We start from the raw sequence: 24,009 nt of genomic DNA, 5'->3' as shown, positions 1-24,009 counted from the left end.
AGCTACCTGCAGTTGGCATCCACTGCCCTCACAGTCCTGAGCCTTCACCCCAACCCCAGAGGCTTGTATACCTCCTTCTGCAGATGTGGGTGCTCCCAATCCTTCCTTACCATTGCAGGGATCTCTGACACCTCTTCAGCAGGGTAACACAGCTGACCTGAGGACTCTTCGGCATGGCCTCTCACTGCTCTGCATGCTGCTCAGCTGTGTCCAAGCATCTGCTGGCCCAGGGGTGCTGGGAAGATGGCAGAAATGAGGCTTGCATGCTTGGCTCCCTTGGCCCATGGTTGGAGGGTCATCCCTGCTCAGAAGCCAAGGCTAGGCGAAGGTTGGGGGTGCTGTGTGGAGCTATGAAACGGAAGTCCCCACGGACAGCATCACCCCATCAAATCATCACCCCCACCTCTCCCTGGGTTACTGTCAGATGTGGCAGTCACAGATTGTCTTAAGAATATGGGGGAATATGTTTTTTTGTAAACCTTCCTTCTAACAAAATCCCACACAGATTTCAGTGCAGAAAATAACTGGGTAGGGGTTGGGAGGGACAGCAGCGAGTGGAGGGTAGTGCTCTGGCACTGGCCACGCTGTGCTTTCACTGCCCACTCTTGGTGTCTCTCTGTGGGTCAGGGTCACAGTGATTGCTCAGACACCAGTGAAACCAGTGTGCTCACCACCAAGGGGCACCTTGCACCATTCCTCTGACTGCAGGAGCAGAGTGTTAGAGGCCATTTATTTCTTCACCTTCCCCAGGAGCGCCCACTGGTGGAGCTTGACTCCCCTACTTGGAGGGTCCTGGAGGGTGCCAGCACAGGGATGCAGCCATGCCAGAGACCCAAGCCTGGCTGGTACCTTCCTGGGGCCTGATGCCCTGCAACTCCAGCATTCCCACCATGGCTGCCAGCACCCTCAGACCTCCACACCAACGGCCTCACTCAGTTGTTTCTGGGAATACTGCTACTTCAGAAAGCACTTTTCCTTTCCCTGCAAGCTGCAGCCTTTGCACCCCTCCCTGTGGTCTAATTGCTTTGAGTTCCCTTTGGGGTAAATGCTCCTCCCCCTTCCCTGGCCGCAGGCCTGGTCTCCAAAGCAGACAGGCCATCTCTCATTGCCTGCATTTGGTCCCCTATTTTGACTCAGGGCCTGGGGGTGAGAAATGAGGGTAGGAGGGGCTTACTCCGCTTTTCTGGGGAGCACTCACCTCCTGGCCCAGCTCCTGGCCTTGGACCATGGCTCCTTGACCTCCTCCCACAGGCTTGCTCTTCTTGTTTCTGCCACTCCATGCTTTTTTCCCCTTGGACCCCTAACCTCTCAGGGCTCCGGGGGCTCCCAGGGCATAATAGTTGGGCTGTTCTACTTTCTGCTGGGGTGGGGACCCTCCCTTGTGGTGTGGTGATTCTGTGAGAAGCCCCTCTGACCTGACTCTTCAGGTCAACTTTCTTTATTATACAGCAGCTAATCATCTCTGTGCTTTCTTCTCCTTTTCGACTTTCTGCAAGAAGAAATGAAAATACCACCTGTGCCTCAAAACCTTTCAATTTATAGATAAGAATATTCCAGGCACTTGGCCAGGCTTCCATGTGGGTTAGCTATGGTGGGGGGTTGGTGGCCCAGCAGGCAGGCACACCTCTCACTCCTGCCCTACCTGGCTCCTGTACTTTGGGATCAGAGGTCAGCAGAAGACAGCCAGGCTGAGGTTGGGGGAGGGAGTCATGACTTGAAGGGTGGGTCTGTGGGCATGAAGTGGAGGAGCAGCCCAGGGACCTGGTGAGGAGTGTAGGTGCTCCATGGTGGATAAAGGGCCATGCACCAGGTCAACCTGGGTGGGGTCTCAGCTCTGCAGTCTGCTGAGTAGGCTCTGGTGGGATGCCAGGCCCTGAGCCAGGTGAGAAGGCCCTAGAATTCAGGCAGGGGTACTGGGGTTTGGATGCCACCCAGTGGCCCCCCAGTCTCCACTGGCAGCCTCAGGCTTCCAGTAAAGGGCTACTGCGGCCACGTTGGGGCTGCCTGGAGAAAATAAGGGCAAACAGCATCTTACTGAGACCACACTATATGTGCACACACTGGGAAATACTGTTCTTGGCTCCTGTGGGGTGAGGAGGGGGGGTAGGCCAAAGTCAGAACAAGACTTGCTGAGGAGGGGAGTGGCTGGAAGTGCACGCAAGAGGGATAGGAACAGGCAAAAGCTACCTTGGCGGGGAGTGTGACAAGACAGGTGGCAAACCCCTTTAGAGTGGGGTTTAGAAATCTAAGGGGGTTGTTCTCTTTGGATCTGTTGCTTCCAAAGTGCTGGTGGAAGAAGAGACTATGGTGGGTGTTCTTTTACCAGGAAAGGTGAGGGGAGCCCACTGTGGGGGCCACATAGGGGAGGATGCCAAAGTTGGGGGGCAGGGAAGGAAGGCAGGAGTGTGGAGGAAAGCAGACTGAGGAATGCCAAGGGGAGAAGTGAGTGAGGTTGGCAGTCTGGTACACCCAGGGCATGTAAGGGCAAGGTCCCTGGGCCTCTCTGTGGGCCTCTTGGTTCTAGGGGCTGTCCTGTGTGCTGCTACAGGGGAGCCTCCCCCTCTTCTGTGGTTGCATTCTAGTCTAACACTGACGTACTTTGTTGGCTGTCCCTCGGGTCAGTGCCCACCCATGTTCCCTTGTGAACAGCCCAAACATGAGGAAAAAGATGTGTTTCTATGAGTTGATGCTGGTATCTCACATTTGATATTTTCTGGCCTGGCCTTCTTCGCTATTCCTCAGGGATCTGCCTCAGACTTTGAGGCTTCTTCTGGTTCTTTCTGGGCGTGTCTTGTGTATTTCTGAAGGTAGAAGGCGATACTCAATCCATTTTTCCTTGTTGGTGGAAGAAATAGAAAATCTTAGAGCTTCCTATAGAGGGGGGATGCCTCATCGCTTTCTCACTAGCTAGCTCCCTCTATGGGAGGTGACATTCATTTATTGTCAGGCTGACTGTCGGGGGGGATGCAAGAGGGCTAGAATATAAAGAATTAAATGGCAAAGGCACACCAGGCTGTAGGTGGCACCTGCCATCCTCTTTTGCTTGGTTTCACATTAAAGTGACTGTGGACTCCAGAAAGTCTGATTGTGTTGGCCCAGCTACTGGCATATTTTGTGGCACATACTTGCAATACATTCAACAGATGGACACACAAAATGCCAGTGCACACATATATACTCACAAGCACACACATATACATGCATTCATGTACACCCATGTGCACACGTTCACATATGTAGGCAGGCACACATTTTAATTCTAAGTGTTATATTTACTACAGACAGTTTGAAAAACATAGAGAAGCCCAAAGAAGAAATTCAGCAGCATCCACACTCTTACCTCCCAGAGAGGACTGCTGTATGACACTGCTCTTAGGAGACCTGGCATACACCCAGCCCCAGGAAGCCCCTTTGTACAGCCCAGGCAGGCTCTACAACTACTGTAGACGTGTGGCCCATCGGCTCGAGCCTGGCAGTTGTATTTTATAGACTGTCCTTAGGGCCTCAATGCTTAAGGGTTCTCCAGGGCCTGTGGACCTGATGTTGGTTTCAGAATTGTCCACGGCCATTTGTGTAAGCCCAACTTTGTCTCCAGAACCATAGCGCAGAAGGAGGGGTGGAGTACTGCCTCTTCTGTGGGACTACTTCCCCACTCTCAGGTGCTTTGTTGTCCCTGACTTCCAAGGGTCCTAGTCTCTAGATGGTAATTCTACCTAGGGGACCCAAGACCTGAGGAAATGCTACCATGGCCCATTACAGGGAGGTCAGAGAGGCTGATGTTGTTTTCCTGGTGACCCGCTTGCACAGCTCATACTTTAGCCCTGCTTCCCCAGCAGTTGGATGGACTGATGGGAGTCATCCTCTTTTGGCCTGACCATGTGGGAAGCATACTCTCTGTACACTCTCTCATGTGATTGAATAGTGGCCATGCTGGGGGGACCAGGCAGCCCTGGAGAATGTTCCTGCTTGAGCTATGCCTGGTCCCAGACAGGACCTGTGTCTTTGGGGCCCCATGGGTGTTGGGGCTGTCAGCCTCTGGTCACATGGCCTCTTGATATGTCTGTGGGCTTCTTGCACAGCAGGCTGCAGGGAGGAGATGGGCCAATGGTTGTAGCATGGCCAGTAGAGAAGTGGCCTCAGGTTACTACTCAAACAAGGAGGACATGTCAGAGCAGGTCCTCAGACACTCTGGTGTCTTGTCTCATGGGCTTAGAGGGCCCCCAGGGTATCCTTTCTTTCAGTTCCACTCCTAGAAGTATAAGAGAGTTGGGTATAAGTTAATGAAAAAAAATGATGAATTGAAAGTCCTGAAATTTCACATAAATTTAAATTTAAATGATAGAATAAGTCATTAGCATTGTGTACTTGGCTGAGCCCAAAATGCTCAGCGTTGCTTGAATTGCCAAGTCCTGGAAAAAACCTTTGCGGCATTTGGGAACATTTCATTGACGGACAAGGCTCTCCACAAAGAGAAACCCAAACAAGGATTCACCTGATGTTCCCCCATTCTGGAGCTTGCAGGGTGGTACTACTGGCCATCTCTGTGCATAAGCCAGTATGCAAATTACCAGCTAGGAAAGGATGGACCTGCCCTAGTCATTTGGGAAGAAGGGCATATTGGACCTGTGCAGAGAGACGAGGCTTTGGAGCTGGGGAGAAGAGAGCCAGGATGCAGGGCCTCTGGACACCTCCATGTCTTACTGTTACAAACCACACCAGGACCCTCATCTGCAGGCAGATAGGTTGCATTACATGTCTCCAAGGGGTGTGCATGTGGCTCAGGACTAGGACATTCCACTTAGGTTCTGCCTTCATCAGATGCTTAAAGTCTGGGGTATCAAGAATTATGTCTCCACAGGGTTTAGGATAAAGGGAGTGAAGCCCAATGCTGGATGCTTTGCAGTGAGTGTGTAGAGAATGCAGCTGCTAGGTGGCCTCTGGCCTCTGCTTTTACGGTGGAGTCTGGGACTCATCTAGGAATTGTCTCTGCAGTTCAGCATTCAGGTCTCTAGGATCCACAGGGCAGAAATGTCAGGTGTTGCAGCTTTCATTTGGGTGCAACCCTTGAGAAGGCCTTGAGAGGTCTCCCAGGCCAATAGAGAAGCAAGGCCCTGCGAGCCTGGAGACTTACCATAGGAGCGGAGCCTGGGAGCTGACAGGCCTTTTTGTGAGAGCGTAATGGTGATGGTGAGAGTGGGGACACTAGAAGGATTGGTGTACGTCCAAGTAGAGAATCCCACGGTGTCTCCAGAAATAGCTTGCCTTTTGACACAGCCAAATCCGTTGTCCCTGGACCAGGTGGCAGTTTCGGGGTCGGGTCATGGCCTGAGAAACTCAAGTTGACGGACAGGAAATGTTTGCTCAACTCAAACCATGGCCCAGATTTTGATGCTCTGGGATGGGGGTTATAATGTCGGCATGTTCCTGTTTCCCACAAGAAGTGGCTTTACTGAAATATTGGGATTCATGTGTATTGCCTCTGTTTTTATTTCTGGTGGCAACATTGTACATGTAAATTAAAGGGGGGAGTTGGGAAACACAGGACGGTATCAAGAGAAAAAGTAATGAGGGGGAAAATTGATCACGTCATCCCACCACACAGAGATAACCACCATTTATGTTTTGGTATTATGTATTTTAATTTAACACTGAACTCAACCTACACAAGCCATTTTACATCCTACTATTTTCTCACTGTAGCATTCTGTTTTGAATATATCCCCTAATCACTAACGAGGTTTTTGAAGGTGGCTTTTGAAGGCTGCCTAGTCTATTGTCATCTGTTCATCTGCCTGGACCCTCAGCCAGGCCACAGTGGCTGGGTCCCTATTATCTTGTGAGCTCTACTTCTCAAGTAGCCTCAGTGACTGTCTACAGTGTGAGCATCCTGGGAACCAGCAGAAGGCACATGCATTTTAGGGCCATATTGTCTTCTAGAAAGGGAGACAGAGTCTGGTGTGTAGCCCAGTGCAGACCGGTATCCACATCTGGAGTTCTGGCAGGGAAGGTGGGAGTTGTCATTAGATGCCTGTCTTAGTTTGCCAGGGCTGCTAGGACAAATGCCATGGGCTGGTTGACTTAATAACAGGAGCTTATTGTCTCATGGTTTTGGAGGCTACAAGTCCAACATCAAGGTGTCTGCTTGCTTCTGCCATGTTCCAGTAGTCCTCTCATGTGACATTCTCTCTCTCCTTATGTCTACTCCTCTGGTTTCCTCTGACTTTTGGCTTCTGCTCACTGACTGTGTCCAAGTTTCCTTTGCTTAAAAGGCCTCCAATCATATGGGTTAAAGCCCACCGTAATTGGATTTGGTCTCATCTAAGTAGGATCTTTAAAGATTCCATTCACAAGTGAGTCCACACTTTAATAGCATCTTCAAAGCTCCTATTTTATAAATGGGTTCACACCCACAGGAATGCAGATAAAGCTTTGAATATATGTTTATGGAGAGCGTGGTTCAATCCCCAACCACGTCAAGCAGATTTTACAGTGTACTGAGGTAGCTTTTGAACAGAGTTCACTGTAATGGGTGCTCAGACCTGCTCTCCTTATCATAGACACTGGGGTAGGGCCTCCAGTGAGCTGGCCTGTTGAACGCCTGCCTCCAGGACCTTCAGAGCTAGGGATTTTGGGTCCAGCCTCGGGCCCTATGGGTCCTGACATCTCTTGATCCCGGGGAAGGGGAGCTGGCCTGACATGATAGCCCAGGCAGCAAAGGCCTAGCTTGGTGTTGACCTTGGACAAAGTGTGACAAAGGGAGGGAAACTCGATGGGCTGGAGGCTGCAGAACTTCTGGCCTTCTGCCTAGGCTCAGCCCACACCCAGTGTGGTTTTCATCCCTGTCCTGGCATGCAACCTTGGGGTTGTCCACAGAGGGGAACAAGCCTCAGTGCAGGTACTCCATGTGGCCGGAGGTGACGAGGATACAGGAGGTAGCCTTGGACTTTGGGTTCCTTTGGATCTCTGGGATCCTCCATCCTGCTCTGAACCTGGTGGCTGGGGTGATGGCCAGGTGGATTCTTGTTAGACCTTGTGAGGATATAGATATAGCCGGCTCGGCTCAGCAGAAGAATGTTCCAAGCCATCCAGTGCAAATGGCTGAGGCAGGCCCAGGCTGTGGGTCCTGCCTGACGGGCTGGTCTGGGTATTGGTCCTGCTCACCTTTTCCATGGACCATCTGGAGCCTCTGCAAGTACTGCAAGGCCTGCACATGTACAGTGCCATGTGGGCTCTTGGGGCTGGGCTGCCTTGTGGAAGGGCCTTCACATAACCACAGTGTTTGCAGGCTCCTACACACTTCCTGACTCTTAATCATAACTCTTGGGCTGATTTATTTATTATAATGTTTGCAAACTGTTACGTGACAGAGATCAGTAAATCAAAACATAAGAAAAGGCAGTATTATTAAATTACATGGATTACAAACTCAGGTGAAGTGCTCCTTGAGCAGAGGAGGGCGTTATTTCCATGTCTTGAGCTCTGGGCACCATCAGATGCAATCCCCAGATGCTGGGCAGTGGGACCTCTGGGGTGGCTGCTTGGTGTTCATGGGGTAGGATAGCTGTCTGACCATGGAATGGTGACAAGTCCAGAACATTCTCTCCTGCCTTTGTCTGGGCTGCTGGGCAGAGCCAGCCACCCCTAGGCAGTCCTAAAGAAAGATGTCAAGGAATCCTAACTCCCACCTCCGTAGGAGCGTGAGGCCATGGGTCTGTCCACCCATGTAAGTGATGGCCATGTGGTTGGGGACCTGTCTTCCTGGGGCCTTTGTTCCCACTGAGGTATCCTCTGGGAGTGGGGCCTGCTCAGAGACTCGGGGGTTTGGTAAGTGTTTCAGGTGAGCATGGTGGCTGGCAGGGATGTTGGGTAGGGAGACTGGATTCAGGCTTTGCTGTGCAACCTCACCCTGGGTACAGCCCCTCCTGGGCTTCAGTTTCCTTATTTGTCACTAAGGAGTTTACTCGGTCGGAGGAGGCTTAAATATAGCTCTCTGAAGGCAAGTGACCAGGGTTTGTGGTCCTGATTACACAATGACAATTACTGGGGACCTTTTACAGTTGCCCATGCCTGCCCCCCACCCTCCCCCAGACAGACAAAGAAACTCCAAGCTGTCTATAACCCACAGCTGTAGGTGCTCCTGAGGGCTGTCTCCCAGCTAGAGAAGGTCGAGATAAAGGACAAAACAATGAGCGTACCAGTGAGCGAAGGGGTAGGGGAACTGTGGATGAGGCAGGGGACACAGGTAGGATGAGGTGGGAGGGTAGGGGTCATGGGTAAGGGTCCTGGACTGAGCAAAGTTCCCTGCTGTCTTACTGTGCAGCCTGGCCCGCCCTGGCATGGCTGAGTGTCCAGCCTGGCTCAGCAGGGATTGGGCTGCTTCCAGATTTATTTTCATTTTCAATTCCCTTTATTGCTAAAACTACCTCAGGGCTGCAAAGAACAAACTGTTATCCTCAGTTGACCTCGGATTCCTGGCCTCGATTGTCTGCCTTTTGCTAATTTTGGCTTCCGATCATTTCCTCCCTTATCCTTCCCCCAAAAGGGAGACACAGACCAAAAATAGCTACTGGGGTGGGGGGTGGGGGGCTGTGGTTCTTGTGGCTGGAGTTTCCCACAATGAGCTGGCAGGGTGTGTGGGGCACTCTGCACCGGCTGCCATGCCCACCCAGGGCCAGTGGGGGCAGTCCTGGGGAGGGGGCCTCAGCATACCCTTACCCTCTCACTCCTGGGCTTGGAAAGTTGGCCTCCTCTTTGAGTCTCTGTTTCTCCTTTAAAACTGAAACCAGGCTGCATCTGAAAGAAGGTTCCATACCGCCACTACCACCACGTACCGCCCCCAGCCCCACCTAGCTCACAGACCCCCAGGAGTCCTACTCCCTAGAGTGCCCAGACACCAGGACTTCTGGACCCTGCAGCCTGGTTTCAGACGTGCTCGGCCTCAGCAAGACCCATGAAAGAGCATCCTTTGGGAATCCCCAGCCATCTCTTCTGGTCCATAGAGGCCTTCCAGGGGCTCCCCCACTCACCAGTTGTGGAAATGAGCACCAGGCCTGGGTGGACGAACATTGGGCACAGGTAGAAGGAAGGGACCCTAACTGTGGAGGGGCGTGTGTATGTGGTCAAACCCAGTGCCATGAGCAGGCCCCAGGAGAGCAGAAGGAGAGACTGAATACAGAGAGGGAAAGTTGTCTCCAAGCCAGGGGACGGGTTCCACCCATGCCATCATGCCAGCTCACCAATCTGGCCAGCTACTGGGTTATTCTGAATGAAGTCCAAGATACTATTTATTTTTACCCGATAAATATTTTAATGCTACATGTTTTTTAAAATTAATCTTTTTATTTTATAGTTATGATTATTAGTAGTGGCATACATTTTTCGGTGGAAGCCCAGTATATCTAATTGTAATGCTTAAGAGAACATGAAGTCAGTGCCGAATACAGAAATTCAGAGGTTGAATCATCCCCAAATGATCTGTGAGTCCGGAAATGGTGAAGACCCTGAAATCATGCATTCACCTCAAGGCAGGGGCCACTTTCACAGATGCTGTGGGCTGAACAACTCGTTGCAGGTCAGAAGAAGGCTGCTGGGAAATGATAATTTTCTCAGGGTTGAGCTGTTCTGGACACAGGTATTTCTGAACCCCCAAACAGCAACAATTAATACCTCTAAGCACCAATAATGTAACAGGTAAGCAAGGAAGTGGCTTGGTGCCCTGTGAACATTTACCTCTGTGCAGTGACTCACCTCCCCTAAGGGAGGAACAGGAAAGAAGGAACAAGACACCGTGTGTCCCCACTCTGCTTGGGGAGACAGCCCCTGCAGCTGCTGAAGTAGGTGCCACTGGGATAAAAATGTCATTCTCTAAGGGGTATTTCTGTCAGGAATATCATACCTGTTCTATTTTTTAAATTCTTTAAAAGATGTTATTAGAATGATGTAGGCTAGAATACATGTAGCTGAAGGATCAGATTACTATGGACACCTCGACACAATAAATGGGTCCCTTGCTGCACCCCTCTCCCTTCCCATTCTTTTTCCCAGAGCTGGTTACTGCCAGCTCGTTTTAGCTGCTGCGCTGGGCATTTTCCTTCATATCTCTCAAGAACATGTTCAAAGTGACTCTTCTCGGTATTTTGGTTTTAGGCCTTATCTGTTGAGTTCCCATCATGGCAGAGGAGAACTTAGCTTGCTGTCACCTCCCCCTCCCCTGGCACCCTCCTCACCCCCAATATGATAAAGCCATATCTTGGTTGGATTGGCCCTTCCTCGCTGTTTAGATGAACCTGACTGAGTGAATGCCACCTGCAGTGACTCATGGATTATCTACTTTCTTTTCTCTGAAAGTAGCACTTGTCTTTATTTGTTGTTATCACTGACTCATCCTGCCTCTGCCCCAGCCATGTGGCTTGCCCCATGCCTTGGTCCCTACGTACATCCTCAGGGGGCTTCTCTCCTGGACGTCTGGGCTACCCTGCCTTTACTTGGTTGCTGCCCTGCTGTCCCCCTCCCCACTGTCCTGGGTTTAAGTCCATTTCCTTGAGACTTCTGCTTCTGAGTACAAGACCTCTTCCATCCATGCTTTAGAAGGAGTATAGAGGAGGCCATATTCTTTTTAGACTAGGAATGTCTTTCATAATTTCCCTGGGTGTCACACTCTTGGTTGGAAATGGTTTTCTCTGGAAATCTCAAAGGCTTTGCCCCTCCGTCTCCTGATATCCAATGTTGCTATGGAGAAGGCAGAAGCCGTTCTGGTTTCTGATGGTTTGTACTCTTTTGGGATTTGTGTCTTGACCCCAGGCTGCTGCAGTGTCTTGCTATGGCCATCCTTGGGCACAGTAGGTCCTTTCAATGGGTGGTCCCAAGCCCTGACTTTTGGGAAATATTTTTGCCTGCCATCCTTGATAATCACCTTATCTTCTGTCTGCTCAGGACTCTCTGTGAGTTTCTTTTTTATTTGGAGTGGGAATACTAGGTTGATTTTAAATTTTCTTAACCTTTCCCTCCCACTATCCATTTATTTGTCTCTCTGCTATATTTTCTGAGGGATTTTCTCAGTGTTACCTTCCAACCCTTTTATTGCGATTTTTATTTCTGTCCACATTTTTCCTGCTGTTACCTTTAATTTCTAACTCAGGTTTCTGGGTCTTCCTTTTTAAAAGAACATTCTGTTCTTGCTTCATAGATCCAATAGCTTATCTCTGAGGATATCAGTGACAGCTCTTGGGACATTTTCTTCTTGCTGCACAGCCTCTGCTCCCTCCATGTTGCTTTCTTCTGGTGGTGTTCAGAGGCTTTCCTCAGATGTTGGTGTCTCAGGCACTGGGGTTTTGGGCATTGGGAAGGGCTTCTTGATTGTGGGCTTCTGAGGGGGAGCTCCTGGGCCATTACCTTCAGATGTTTCCTCTTGGACTGATGGGCTACCCCCAGGCAAGCATCTTTCAGCCCCTGCCTCCAGGGTAAAGTCCTGGCTGCATCATTCTGGCACTGAGTGGGGAAAGAGGACTAGGAATAAACAAACTGCTACTCAAGGTCCTGCCGTCAGGAAGCTCCCTTGTCCCTTGCGCCAGTCCAGAGGCTCCCCACTGATCTTCCTAGATGGCAAGCCTCTGGTCTCTGGCAGGTAGGTGTAGGACGAGTAGTCACCTTTCTGTGGGGAGGGGGACAGGATCATCTTTGCAAACCACCTCTTGAACACACTGTGAAGTCCCTCTTTTCAATCTCTCTGGACACCTACGACTTCAGGCCCATAGTGTTTGGGGTGGAAGAAGAGATGTATAGGGTAACATGGGGCACCTTTACTCTTTTTCTGATTTCCATCTTCCAAATAATTTCTCTTTCTCCTTTCCCTTTGTCTCTCTCTTTTAAAATAAAATCCTTTTTCTTTTCCTTTAGAGGGATCTGGGAAAGCGGGGCTGGTGAATGCCTGGGATTGATTTGCTGTCTTTAACCAGAGTCCCTATTGGGCTTTTTGTCCTCACTGCCCTTCTCATGGAGGACACCACTGTGGGGGTGCTTAAGGAGAGAAGAAAGGGTCAGATGAGTCCCAGTCAAGGGGTGGGCATAGAGCAGAGGCCTGCCTTTGACTACATGGGAATCCTGTCCCCCTCAGCCAGTCAAACTCTTTTGTTCTTGCCCAGAATCGTTATCCAGGAATCACAGCTAGAGCTGCCCAGCATGATATTCTCAAAGCAACTGATGGCAGCTCACAAAAAGACAGTCATGCAGGGAAAGTAGAGGGCATACTGACATAGCCCCTGCCAAACCTGAGGTTGTCGGGTTATTTGTCTTAGATACCAAGCCCCAAGATGGACGGTCCAGGACAGGTGAAGTGTCTCTGTGATATCCCCAGGGTCTGAGGCACCTTCTTTTTCTCCCAGCCATTGTGGGTGTGAGGGTTTTGTCTATGTTTATCACTCCAGGGTCGCACACCAGCTGTTTCTCCTTCAGCATTGAAACATATTCTTGGTAAGAAGAAGGGGAAGGGCAAGGAGATATTAATGTGACCTTTACCAGGGTCACATTGAATGCAACAATGGAACGCCACATTTTATAGCTTCTGTAGAGTTCCTTGACCAGAATTGGTTCCCAGACTCAGTCTTATCTGCAAGGGAGTGAAGAAGGAGGCACTTTTACTTGGTGCATTGCTGCTCCAAAGTAAAGTAACGTTCTTTCAGAAAGAAGATAAAGAGGACAGTTGCTGGGCCACTAGAGACTGAGTTGCTGCTGCCTCAGTTGCTGAGCAGGTCCCCATTCATTTCTCCTAATCATTGATTAGGGATTGGTCCAGGTGGTAGAGGTTGACCACTGTGTGAGCTGATGCTTCCAACACATTAGAAGAATCTTGGAAGTCACTTCCTTTTGCTAGAAGTTTACTTTTTTCCCCAGCAGTTGAAGCTTTATTATCTATTTGCACTATCCAACAAATACAGGCTATTGCTTAGAAATAAACTCCATGGCTGCTGGTGTAGCAGTCAAGTATGAGTGAAACAGGGTTCATTCATTATCTGAATTGCAGTCTCCTCTTGCCTGGGATAGTTTCTTAGTCTTTCCTTGTTTCTCATGACCTTGAGAGTTCTGAGGAGTACTGTCTGATATTTGGCAGGATGGCCCTCAGTTTGGGTTTCTCTGATGTTTCTCATGATTAGCCTGGGATTAATGAATTTTGTGGAGAAGTAACCCAGGGGTCAAATGCCCTTAACATCATATCTTTGGGGGAATGAGATCCACATGAGTTATCCCTGTTTTTATTTCGACGTTCAAATTACTCTAGCCTTGGCTATTGGGAGCTCTATCAGGCCGACTCCCATATGTCCCCTTGATATGTACTCATCCTTTTATTTTTTTTTTAGTACTTTATTATTTCTGGCACAATAAGATGCTTCAGGCTCATTTTTTGGGGGGGGAGGGGGGCATGGATAGGCTCTGGGAATCGAACCCGAGTCTCCAGCATGGCAGGTGAGAATTCTGCCACTGAGTCACCATTGCACCACCCTTCAGGCTCATCTTTAATGTTCCCTTTCCTCAGCTCCAGAATCAGCCACTTCTCCAAGGAGTCCAGGTTACTTTCATTGGAGAATGGCACTTAGAGACAAAGATCTGGGCACTGGGTGAGTTCATTGCCAATGCAGTGTTACTGCTTTTAGGCTTTCTCAGCCGACAAGGCTGGAAGATACATATGTATATAGAAACCCATGTATACACATATATATCTATAGTTCTGTATCTGTTCTCTGTGTGTGTATACATACATTAAACTGAACATGAATTCACACTGATGACTCAGACTCTAACCCAGTACCACACTGCTGATGCCAGCCACCCCCCGTGCATGTCTGTAGCTTCCTTCTTCGACAGTGAGAACCTGGCTCCCCCACCCACCATACATTTCCGTAGTTGTTCAACCTCAGTACACATGTAAAGCAGTCTCAAAATTGCTAACCTGCACTCCCATGAGAAACTAGAGTCCAGATTTGTATATAGTTCCTTTTGTCTTTAGTCTTACAGTTTCAAGTCAAAACGCCATTTCCCAAGTTCCCAAGGTCAGTCCTTTCCCCATCCTTACCTCATAAAGCAGTCAGATTCATTGGTCACTGTCTGCCTTTTATCCTGGGTTCCTTCAACCTCCTGGTTCCCTTTTGTTGTGGTGGTGGTGGTTCACTAGGATGTACAGTTCCAGGGGCTTAGACAGATGCATAGTGTCTTGTATCTACCCCCGACAGCCATACAGGACAGTGCCAGCATCCTAAAAATTGCCCTTTGTCATCATCACTCCTTGAACCCCCCCAACGCATGACAACACTTGACCTGCTTTCTGTCCCTAGAGAGTTCCCTTTTCTAATATGTTGTATAAATGAAGTCATGTAATGTGAAGCCTTTTGGGTCTAGCTTCTTTGAATTAGCAAAATGCATTTAAGAGCCATCTGTTTTGTTTTGTGAATCAATAGCTTCTTCCTTTTTTTAAATCATAGACTAGTATTCCATCATATGGATATGCCAGAGCTTATCCATTCTCCTGTAGAAGGATATCTTGGTGGTTCCTAGTTTTTGTTGACTATGAATAAAGCTGCCATAAAGATCCATGTACAAGTTTTTGTGTGAACGTGAGTTTTCAGTTCACTTGAGTAAATGTCTAGGAGTGGGATTGCTGGGCTCTAAAGTGAGTCTATGTTTATGTAGAAGAAACTGTTAGATTGTCTTCTAAAGCAGCTGTGCCCATTTTCTTTCCCACCAACCATGAATAAGAATTCCTGTTGCATTACATCCTCATCAACATTTGGTGTTGTCAGTTTTTTGGATTTTAGTCATTCCATTAAGTGTATAGTGGTACCTCATTGCTGTTTTAATTTGTATTCTTCTAATCACAGAGGGTGTTGAGCATCTTTTCGCATGGTTGATTGCTATCTGTATATCTTCTTTTGCTCACTTTTAAAATTGGGTGTTAATTTTCTTATTTGAACTTTAAGCATTCTTTACATATTATGAATACAAGTTACTTTTACTTTTGGTCAGCCTCAAATGAAGAGTATTTTTATCAGGTAAATAAACCTGTGTCTTTAGTTGTGAATTCCAAACTTACGTTTCTGCCTGTCCTTTGTGATTGTTTCAGAAAGTCTCTGAAAACCCCAGTTGCAATGTCAATTCTGGGCAGTCACCAGCCTATGCACCCTGTGTGCAGCAATTAGAAGCAGCCCTCATTTCCAGATTACATGGAAAAGGGTGGGGGCAGGTGTTTAATAGGGAAATGGCTCTTGGCCATCTAACTAAAGCCAAAAGGAATAGAATGTCTATCCTTTGTTTTTAGTTCATGTGAGTCCAATTGGAGCATTGGATCACCTTGAAGGGTCTTTGCACATGCCAGCCCATGATCTGGAAGCTTTCAGTACAGGGGGAAGTATACTCTGCTCTCTCTGTGTATCCATTTAGGAAGTAACAGGGGGAAGGGCTTGGGGGATTGTGTGTGTGTGTGTGTGATGTGAGAGAAACTCAGGAGCCCTTGCCTCTTGTGGCTTCTGACCTTCTGCTGGCAAAAAACATCAGTATTTTATCATTGCTGTTTTCAAAGGGAACTTGGGAGTGGAAATTTTCAAATGTGTTCTATAACCCTTAGCAAGATGAAGAAAAATTCCTTTATGAAATTTCTGGCAAGTGTGCAGTGTGTGCAAATGATTGCTATTCCCTCGATAGAGGTCAGAGATGCTGGTTCTATAGAAAGCAATTCCATTTCATAAACTGGAGGTTTGGGTGAGAATTACTGATGTGTAGGATAATGTTATTGTATTCTTTCCGGTGGTGTACAGTAGTTCCAATGAAAAAAAACAGAAATGCAGCATAAATCCCATCTTGAGACATTCTAGATTCCTTCCTATAATTTTAACTTTGTCACACATACGTTTCATGTGTGCATTTGAACAGGGAGCTCATACCGTCCATTCAGTAAGCTCCTTTCTGGGTTGGACAATGTGGATGGGGCTGTTTATAAGTGGGCCCATCTGTGTGGCTTGTGGGAACAGGAGCAGAGAGATAGCCAGGTGGCAGGCTTCAGGACAAGGCAAACTATGTGCACACTCAGCCCCACCCAATACAGGAAGTGTGGTTCCAGCAACTGGGGTAGGGGAGCCATGCCAAGGAACATGAGGCCCTCTATGCTCCACTCCTTCAGGGTCCTGGGGTAAGGAGGCAGGGAGCTCACGTGGCCTTGGGCCATGGGAATCAGTTGCAAAGGTGGTGAGGAAAGTCTTAGGCTCCTGGGGAGCAGAGGGCACAGTAGAGAATATGCCATCTTCATTTCCTCCTGGCTGGTATCCAAGAGACCTATTCCATGCTAGGGCAGAGAAGAACCGAAGGAGCAAGTAGGGCGGGCCAGATGGGGTATGAGGAGGTCAGGGGCCAGACTTTAATTCCTGTTGAGAGGAAGAAGCCTTGAGGGTCCTGGGCAGGGGGTTCCAGCCAGCAGCAGGTTTGGCCTCCGACTTTAGGCCTGCCACCTTTCTGGTGCATGTAGGACTGAAAGGTACATGTAGGACTGTGCTGTACCTGAACAGAATTCACAGGTTTCCTAGAGGGCCTCTGCATTCTCTGCAAAATGGCTCTCCCAGAAGATCCGAGGTGCCAGTTGCTCCCCATGGGCAAGGCTAGCCAGAAACCACAGGGTGGGTTCCTTTACCTGGGCTTTCCTGGGCCCTCCCTGGGGATCCTGGGCAGTAGCTCCTCTGCATTGCTGTAATGGAATTCATCTAAGGGCAATTCTAGAAGAGATGGGTTAGTCTCTGACTTTTTGGTGTTTACATCAGCATCAAGATAGCATGCACATTTTAATTCTGATTTGCTTTGTGACACCAACTCCAAAACATTGTTTGGTTATGTCAAGACTTTCTCATGTACTTGAAGCAGGCCAGGTGGTAGGTGCAGGGCCTGGAGGTAAAGGTCTTGCTCTGTCCTAGCACCAGTTCTTTGCTGGTTTTGTGTGCTCATGCCTTGGCCCCTGTTCAGTCTTCTCCCACCTCTTGGAAAAGAGGCACCCAGCTCCTCTGGCACTTTAAGGTGGGCCCGTGGTGCAGGTTTAGCAGGGTGCAGTCTGACAGGGTGGCTGCCAGCCCCCCACCCCTGGGGAACTGCAGGCGCCAAGGTAAGCATGGGGTGGAGTGTGTTCCCACCTATAAGGCAGGTTGTTGGCTTTGGAGCTTTCTCTCTGCTGTCACCCTTGGGACACGAATGGCCACTAAGGGCTTTTGCAGCCTGGAGCCACCTGAGTTCCTACTGCATGGTGTGGGAGGAGGTGGGAAAATTTCTGCTCCATGAAGTCTAGACTCTGAGGCCCAGCCATTCTGGGCATGTAACCTTGGTGAGGTCTTTTGACTTTCCAAACTTTGGTCCTCTCTAGAGATGCATTTCATATTGATGCTTTCCTGTCCCTCTGGGTTGGTGGAGTTGGATGAGCTTCCCACGTGGACATCTGTTTGCGTTTAGATGTCTTTGCTGTTGGTGGGTCTCTTCTGCCTTGTGTGGCAGGGCCTGGGCGTTGCCGGCAGAGCCCACCACACCTGAGGGTGGTAGAGGGAGGAAATGAAGACTGAGGGGAGGGAAACACAGGAAGAGGAAGTGGGGGCAGAATTGTTGCCAGAGACTCTGTGGGAGAGAGGGCCCCTCAGCGGCCCAAAGAGCTTGGGGTGTGGGCACGGGGCCTTGGGTACAGAGAAGGGTGGCTGACTGTGGCTGCAGGAGGCCGGGAACTCCATTTTGTTTCCCTCATCCCTCACACACACATGCCACACCCTCTCCCTGGGCCCTGGCTGACAGTGAAGAATTTTCTTTTCTCTGGGGTGGGAGTCAGATCAGGCCCCTGGTGGCCGACCGTGCTGGTGCTGCTCCAGATGGCTGCTCTGCTCCCTCCCCTTCCCCTCCCCCCCACCCTGCTCTTTCCCCTCCTCTTTCATTCTAAGAGAACCGTCTCTTCAGCAGTGCTGGCAGAAGGATGGGGTTCACCCTTCTAGAACTTCTAAGCCAAATAACTTGAGCCCCTTTGTAGAAAAGAGGAGTAGGGAGAGTTGCTGGGACTCGGCCAGCTCTCTGCGCACCCACCCAGGTCCATTTTGAACAGTCGTGTCAGAATAAACAGAGCTGACTTTTATGGTATAAGAGTACAGCATTCAGGGATAAGAGTGGGGAAGGCCCTAACACATCATGATGGCCCTTGGGCCTGGGGAACCTCTTTCAGAAAAGGGGATACATTTCATTGTTGTTTGTGAGCTTCTTTTTCTCCAAGAAGCTGCCCCACCCCAACCACATTGGAAGGAGAGGCTGCCTGGATGCATCTTTTATTTTAAGGGGAATTTGGGGTTGTGTTCTGAAATGTAGTGGGAGGGAGAGGTGACAAAGGAACCTGAGTGGGGCCTGACCTACAATGAGTGGAGTGTTTTTTTTTTTGTTTAAGGCCTCTTTTAAAATTAACTTTTTGCATAGGGTGCACGGGCGGTTCAGTGGTAGAATGCTCGCCTTCCATGCGAGAGACCCGGGTTTGATTCCTGGACTGTGCACCCAAACAAACAAGCAAACAAAAAAACCTATAAAAAAAATTAGCATTATGCATGGTTAGCCTGTTCTAATTCACTATGAGGTTTTGTTTTTAGTTTTTTGAATAGTTAATAATATACCTATGTTTCCCAATCCAGAGATTTAAATAATTTTCCAGGAAAATTCTCCCACCTTCCCTGCCCTCCGTGTTCCCAGTCCTGCTCCTCCAGGTAATCCTAATCTCTTAGGTATCCTTAGGTTTCTTAGGAACCCTTCCTTTCTTTCTGCATCACATCCTCACCAACATTTGGTGAGCTCACCAAATCTGGCCACAAATGCAAATATACATGCATACTACCTCTCCTCTGGTTTTATGCATTCTGTTCTGAATCTTGCTTTCTTTGCTCAACAGGATAGCTTGGAGATCCGTCCATATCAGTTCATAAAGTTCTAATCATAAAATTCTAGTGCTTTTTCATGGTATTCTATTTTATGGGTATTATATAGTTACTCACTGGGTCCCACTGGAAGAACATCAGTTGTTTTCTGGCTTCTCTGCTGAGTCATCAGGTACACTTGCCATTTGGTGGTCTTACAAGTGTGTTGGTAGGACAGATTCCCCAAAATTCCCGTGCAGGTCAAAGGGGATGTGCACTAGTAGTTGTAGCAGGCATTGCCCAATGTCACCATAGGTGTTGTAGCAATTTGTACTTCCATAGGCAAGCGTGAGACTTTGTCCCTGCCTTATGAATCTAACAGGTAGAAAGTACTATTTCAGCAGGGTTTTAATTTACCTTTACCTTTTGATGAGTGAGGATGGGCATCTTTTCAGATATTTGAGAGCCATTTTATTTTCCTTTTTGTACTATAGGTTACAGCCGTTGCCCATTTTTCTATTTTGGACTTTTTTTCTTTTAATGTCAATGAGCTTTCTTTGTGATATGAGCTTCAAATAATATTCTTAGTTTGTTATTTATCTTCTACCTTTGTTTTAGTGACTTAGGCCATGCAGGAGTATTTTAAATTTATGTAGTCAAATATATCAGTCTTTTCTTTGACAGTTTCTGGACTTTGACTCCTGGAAAGGACTCCTATCTTATAGGATTATAGAGAAATTTTCTCCTAGAAGCTCTGAAGACTTTTTTTACGTTTAAATCTTCAGTCCATTTAAAATTTATCATGATGAAGGCTGTGAGGTGTGGATCTTTCTTTCCAAAGTTGCTTCTTAGTTTTCCTAACCATATTAACTGACTACCCGCCCCACCCCCTCTCCAACCCTACCTTCCTGCCAGGGGGGTTAGATTTTACCTTTATTCCATATACTTTTCCCATGGTCTTTGGTTCTAATTCTGGAATCTCTATTCTGTTCCACCAGCCTACCCATTCATGGACAGTTTCTTTAATATCTGGTAGTCTACTCCCCCATTCCCAACAACACTTTTTAAAAAAATTTTTCTGTTTAGGCTAATTTTGCTTATTTTTCTATATGAATTTTAGGATCAAGTTGCCTTGTTTCAAAACAAAAAAGTCAAAACAACAGAAATGCCTATATCTGAAGTTCCACTCTAGAAATGTGGAGAGACACACACATAATGTAAAAGGCAGGTTGGCTTGTTTGTTTGTAGCGCTTGGAGGCTTTACCTCCCTTGTGGCTTCAAGGCCAGGCCCCTCCTCCTTTCAGCATCCCACCAACCCTTGTATGTGCAAGTGTGCATAGGCACGTGTGATAAAGCGACAATCCTGCATCCCAAATAAGAGCCCCGGACCACAGCTCCCTGGGGCAGTGGTAGTTAGGAAACAAGAACCCTGGCTGGTGTTGGCTTTGAACATGGGGCCCAGTGATTCTCTCTTGCTGCAGGGGTTTGCCATGGGCTCACTCATGCGTGCATATGTAGGTGACTCCCAGCCTCCCTGGTGATAACAGGGTTGGTATCACACAAGCTCTTATGGTATCTAGAGGCACATAGTTCAGTGTGTCAGTGTAAACATTAGGAATAAGATAAAGGGTAACCCCGGTTGCCAGGAGGTTAAGTGGTGAACAAGTGGGAGCACTTAGGTGCTAACTACTGCGTGGCTGCTGCTGGGACAGAAAATACATCCCCCAACCCAGGGTAGTTCTCAGGACAAAAGGGGTCTGGCCGCACCGTCAGCCAACTGATTGACAGATTTCTTCTGGCCTCCTCCCCTCACCGCAAGTGAGGATTTCCTAGATTTCCAGGGAGAGGGCTGGTCAGGGTCCTGGCTCCTTGTGGGTTTGTAAACCCTGGGTATTTTGAGCAGCCAAATGGCATGTGAGGAATTAGGAAAGTTCACTTCCCACTGCAGAGGACAGGCTTCCTGTGGCCCCCAATCCACCTACCAGGTATCCTTAAGGGTTAGCAGCTCTTGCTCCCTGTGGCAGACGCACCTGTGAACTGTACCAGAGAGGAAGGAGTGGGTGAGTAGGCCTCTCTAGAAGGAATAACCTGGAGGCCTTGAGGTCTGGAGCTGGAAATGACCCCAAATCTGGCCACAGAGCAGAGCCATGCATTGACAAATGACAGCCCACCGGTGGTGGTCAGCTGGCATGGGAGAGGCTCTTTCCCCTTGGAGACCTCTGACCCGCTAACTAGCCTTTTCCTCCTCCTGCACTCTCACCCCTCCCTTCTTATCCTCCCTCACCCCTAGGTTTCCTCCTCCCTGCAGAGGTCTGTTCTTGTGATTCAGGTTGTCCTATTAGGATGACAAGCCATCTGCCTTCCCCTTTAGGGGCTTTCCTGACCTTACCAAGCCCCCCCAGACTCTTCCTTTGCCCCTCCACAGACAGGAGCTCAGGCAGGCTTCCCTGGTCCCCAGGGCCGAGAAGACCCACACAGGAGGGTGGGTAGGGCCACAGGCATTGTGAGGGACAAGGAAGATTCTCTCCTACAGAGTAGCTTCAGATGCCTTTGACTCCTCGTAGGGCTAGGCACTGGGACAGGAAGAATGGCCTCGCAGGCTGCCCTCAAGAGACGCACACAAGTGTGCAGTCTCCTGAGCAGCAGAAGTAAAGTTGTGGTTTATACCAGGGGTGCCAGGACACCTGCTCACCTGTGGACTGTGTTTTGTCCAAGGGTGGATCCTGGGAGACAGTTGGGAGCTCCCTTTAGACAGGTGGGCAGAACATTCCAGCCGAGGGGAAGGGATTTCCCAGGATTTGAGCTAGAGCACAGCAGGCTCCTGAGCTCGTCTCTTGTGTACAGGCTGCTGCGAGGGAGGGGGCAGGTCTGGCTGGGAGGGAGGAGAGCCCCTGCCTGGCCTGCCCGGCTCACAGCCTCTCTGGAGGGAACACGCCGTCCCCGCCCAGGCCTGCGGCTTGGGCAACAGCGCATGTGGGACGCCTTGTTCCCTGATAAGATGAGGCAATCGCTCTCAGCCCGCGTGGCAGCCTAGCTGCGGCGCCAGGGAACATTTATGTAACCCCTGCTCACCACCCTGGGAACAGCTCCCCCTGCTTGCCACCCCGCGCACAGCTCCCCCTGACCACAGCCCCCACTACCCATGTGCTCCCGGAGTCCCCAGGTCCCCCTCCCAATGGTGTCTTAGCCCCATGCCCACCAGGGGCCCCCAACTCCCCCTCCCTATGATCCCCACTGTCCTGCGCACTCCAGTGGCCCCACCCCAGTCCTACACATGCCCAGCACCCTGAACTCCCCCTGCCTATATCTGCTTTCCCGCCCCATACACAGCACAGCTCCCCAGCTCCCCCTGACTTGTGCACCTGGGCACCTCAGTGTCCCCAGCCTAGCACATGACCCAGCACCCTATGACATACCCCTGCAGTGACAAAGGCCTCTCTCATATCCTTCTCCCCTCCCCCACCTCTCACGTCTCCCCTGTGTGCCCAGCACCCCACAAGCCTAGTCTTTTTCCCAGCCTCGCCCTCACCAAGTCCTCCCCTGGTCTTGCCTCTTGGTCCTTGATAACCCTCCCCACACACATACATACACTGTCACAGTCCTGGCCTGGAGCCCTCCACTTCAGAAAGTGGGTGGGGTGTAGGGGAGGGCAGCTGGGACCAGGAAACTGTAGGAGGGCCGAGCTTTTCTGCTGGAGTCTGGGATCTGGGATTTCTGAGCTATACTAAGCTCTCCTTGCTGATCTACTGTACGTACTATTACCACCCTGCATCATATGCCCAGGAGGCAGATGTAGGAGTCCAGCCCAGAGACAAGGGAACCATGGGTTTATTTAGTCCGTTGGCATCCGCACTGCCTCAGAATGGGAGGTAGGCACCTCTCACTTCTTACTCGGTTCAGCCACACTGCCCCAGGCCTTCCCCTCAAACAGCAGTTTGCACAGTGAGGCTGGGGATGCCTACAGCTCCCCCAGACCCTATGAGGGGGCCCTGAGAACAAAATTGTTTTCCTAAGAGTGCGTTATTTGCCTTTCTTTTTCTCAAAAGAGTACAATGGAATATTCCAGAGACTACATGTGATGACATCATCCCTCTGACAGCTACTGGAATGTGTGCTGCTAAAATCTTTTTCGCTTTAATTTCAAATGTGATAAATATTGATGAGTATAACACACATAACAAAGTTCATTGGGGTTCTCACTAAAAGTTGAGAAGTACTGTCTTAGAGTATAAGTTCTCTGTTCTCCTGGGGGCCACGATTGGGGGCTGGCTGTCTTCCCCACCCCCACTCCCAAGCTGTCTTTCCCTCCACTCATTCTTGTATTGCCACTTGTCACCCCTTGGGCTACCCCAGCCAGTCCTGGTGCTATTCCTTGCCAGCATGAATCATAACTGTTTGATATGTCTGTCTGTGGCTCCCCTTCAGGAATGGGCTGATAGAGAAATAGAGAATGGCACAGGGGGACTACGTCTTTTTGGTTGAAATGGCTGATCCCCATGGAGACCAAGAGCTGTGTAGGGCTGAGTGGCAAGGCCGCCTTTCCCCACCTCCTGCTACCCCCAGCTGCCTGGCACTACCATCCCATCCCTTGCAATGTTGTGGTTCTCTGTGGCCCCAATATCCGGAAGCTCATCTGCAATTACACTCACCTCACATGCCTCTCAGGGTTGCAAGGAAAGAGACTTGCTAAAGATAAAGCCCCCATCAAGGGCCCAGAGCCAGTCTCAAGGCTGAGTCTGAATTTGGGTCACCCACCGCCCCGCAGGTCCAAATCTGAGAAGACACCTCCTGTTGGTTAGATGTTGAATTCCTTGGGTTAGTGCCCAGGGCTCTGAACTTGCAGCTCGTGCTGTGTGGAACTGTCAGATATGTTTGGGAAATGATGATGGCTACCCAGTTTCAAGTCTCCTTCACCCCCTGCCCACTAAAACACAAATTCAATAGGAAGTCAGTAACAGCCATGCACCCCACACCTTTAGCATTACTGTGAGACAGAGAACACTATAACATTAAAATATTTTCTAGGACTGTTTTTTTTTTGTTGTTGTTTTTCTATTTTTCTGAGAAATTTTCTTGAGTATATGTCCAGCTTTTCTATGGGCTTTTCGTTTGTGCAACT

The 24,009-nt window shown here is 49.3% G+C and overlaps 1 protein-coding gene and 1 long non-coding RNA gene across 2 annotated transcripts in view; one reads left to right on the top strand and one right to left on the bottom strand.

Annotated features, from left to right (window-relative positions):
* Window positions 1-24,009, top strand: part of KLF13 (KLF transcription factor 13) — a 48,738-nt gene that overhangs the window by 17,336 nt on the left and 7,393 nt on the right. The gene's annotated exons all lie outside the window — the stretch shown is intronic.
* On the bottom strand, window positions 9,300-22,028 carry LOC143652404 (uncharacterized). The gene is made up of 3 exons (XR_013160639.1): window positions 21,583-22,028; window positions 20,873-20,927; window positions 9,300-9,586 (listed from the first exon to the last, which is right to left on the bottom strand). It is a non-coding gene; the product is annotated as an uncharacterized LOC143652404 (long non-coding RNA).

This window comes from Tamandua tetradactyla, chromosome 12, assembly GCF_023851605.1.
Source record: "Tamandua tetradactyla isolate mTamTet1 chromosome 12, mTamTet1.pri, whole genome shotgun sequence".
NCBI classification, from domain to species: Eukaryota; Metazoa; Chordata; class Mammalia; order Pilosa; family Myrmecophagidae; genus Tamandua; species Tamandua tetradactyla.
Note: the sequence above shows the minus strand (reverse complement) of the source record. Positions and strands in the feature narration are given on the sequence as shown.